Here is a 2,665-nt window from a genome sequence, read left to right as displayed (position 1 = left end):
TGAATTTAACGAATATATCATTCTTGCAAGTTACAGCGATAATGATAATTTCATATCACTTGCAAATATATTAACTTATTTATCCATATCAATAAGAAGCAATAAAATCCAATAGCAGTCAATTTACTCTCAAAATCAATACCCTATATTAATTATTATTTTTTATATTTTGAGATATAAAATGGAATCATATCATTTTTTCCCTCATCTTGTGAATTTTTTACACATTATGTCTACAAATGTTAATTTTGTAGCCGAGCAACACCTGCTTTCCACCACAACTACAATTCATGCAGAGAATAACTTGTTTTCGACATTTTCTAGATCCGGTCAGTAAACACACACTATCACAAGGAGATAATAACTACAACCTATTTTAGCCAGTTTTATTCTTTTCATAGGTTTTGCTATGACCGTGTGCGGTTTTGCATATAGTCTTATTATGTAATAGTTTTGATAACGAATACTTGATCTTTTAAAATAATTTTAAAAGTTTGCTGAATTACTTTCAACACAACCACTACCGCAGTCAACATCCATAAAAACTTTTAGTTTAGCCTTAATTTGTCAAATCTGAAAAGGTTGATTCAGGATATATGTTTTCAATATTCTCCAGTTTATCAAGAGTTATGCTAAGGTAACGCTATTATTGTCACTTTTTTTTTAACTTTTGATGAGAAAATGCTCATGATGAAAGACATTACAATAGGCATTCTGTCTGACATATACAATACACATGCTGACTGACGTTTTTCATACTAATTGTTAGACCACAATTAATAGCCTAATTGTCTTCGAACTTTTCCGGTTTTTCCCGATTATGACAAAAAACAGACGGCGGGTGTGACCGGTCAGCAGAGGATGCTCACTCCTCCTAGGCACTTGATCCTACCTCAATCTTTTTGGAGGTCCCTGTTGCTTTGCTTTGAATTTGTAGTTCGTTTTATGGACTTTTGAGATGGATGACGGTTTGTTATTGTCATTTTTTCATTCAATAGAAGAAGCTTTGTTTTGTTTTGTTCTTGATTTTTTCATCTTAGTTTTTTGAGCTGGAGACTCAGACACCAATACAAACAGTATTTACGTTTATTTTTGGCAACTGGTTTCTTTCTCTCAATTCTTAATCCCCAAAAGTTCTTTCTATCACCAAGCCATTGACTTGAATTACACCACTCAACGATTAATAATGTAACTTGGAGAGTCTACTAAAAACAACCAAAACAATTCTGATCTTATGAAATTTTTCAACACATATGACACTCAAATCAGACTTAGGATGTATTTATTTTTTAAACATATAGGTAAATTTAACGCGAGTAACAGTTCTAATCGCCCACACACAGAAATATCCTGCTGAATGAAATTTCCAATCATTTGATATTTGTTAGTTTGATAAGATATTGGCGCTTCTGATCAGTCGAAAAAATTCTTTGATACCTGCATCAATAAATTTTTTGCCAGGTCTACTTTTCTCAACTGATCTGATTTAACAAAATAGAATGGGGATTTTCAGAACAAAGATTGCCATAAAATGTAAATTTGTGTCTGTTTTATTATCAGCAAACACAATGCAACTTTATAAGTATAAAAAATTAAAACATATAGTAACTAACCCGTTTAAAAACTATTATTCATTCTTCTTTTAATTGTACAATCCAGCTTTGTAAGTCAATGATTTAGAAAATGTATCTGAGTTCAATATCAAGTGATGCAATCCTAATTATAAATATATAAATACATAAATATATCTCTAAATAATGAATTTGCCTTTACAATTTACCTGCAATGGGTCTAGATTATCCATTGGGTAACATTTTATGTGCGACAAGTCAACGACAACCCACCTGAAGCCGAAAAACTTCCTGACATCCAGATATCTGAGGTCAGTTTTCCCGCCAGAACTCCTACCTATGTTTATTGAAATATATATAATATTTGAAATAATAATGTGATGTAATAATTATGCAATTTACTCTGTGAGTAATAGTTAGATTGAAATGATAAAATCAATGGACAAGCTATTCTGTTGACAATGTACGGAATGTTATGACATTTGTCATCTTTCTCTGTAGGGAAATGTGTCTGTGCCATTATTTCTACATCGGCTATTTGATTACTTTAAAGACCGGGATTGTCCAAAAGAACGTTTATTCCTCAGCATCTCAAAATACTCAAGCGTGGAGGTACATGTATAAGTATTGACTTGTATCAAAATGTTTCTGTTTATACAAGTGTTCTTGAAATTGGTTCCACTTTTCAAACGTGGACCAATCGAGAGGAAATAGCAGATTATAAGAATAAATAGAATATATATATATATATATATATATATATATATATATATATATATATATATATATTTATATATATATATATATATATATATATATATATATATATATATATATATATATATATATATATATATATATAGAATATAAACTCTACAAGACCTTAATATCGAACATCTGAAAGATAATCCTCCAATGTGCTCATGTTCTTCTTCACTCTACAACTATAGTCCTGTCGGACACGACATTACTGGTGATGTTAATTAAGTTAAGGATGACGTTTACTCAGAATGAAAAAAAAATTCCACTGATGAAAAAATAAAAAACATCTATTGTATGTTAAAGACCTTTGATTGTAGTGTTATTCATCACTT

At 30.2% G+C, this 2,665-nt stretch overlaps 1 long non-coding RNA gene across 1 annotated transcript; it reads left to right on the top strand.

The window, feature by feature from the left end:
* The first annotated feature begins 102 nt into the window (after positions 1-102).
* Positions 103-2,198, top strand: LOC128170147 (uncharacterized). The gene is made up of 3 exons (XR_008241690.1): positions 103-329; positions 1,796-1,882; positions 2,073-2,198. It is a non-coding gene; the product is annotated as an uncharacterized LOC128170147 (long non-coding RNA).
* Positions 2,199-2,665: the final 467 nt, after the last annotated feature.

This window comes from Crassostrea angulata, unplaced genomic scaffold (genome assembly GCF_025612915.1).
Source record: "Crassostrea angulata isolate pt1a10 unplaced genomic scaffold, ASM2561291v2 HiC_scaffold_345, whole genome shotgun sequence".
Classification (NCBI taxonomy): Eukaryota; Metazoa; Mollusca; class Bivalvia; order Ostreida; family Ostreidae; genus Magallana; species Magallana angulata.
The sequence above is the reverse complement of the archived record's forward strand: the minus strand, read 5'-3'. Positions and strand labels throughout refer to the sequence as shown.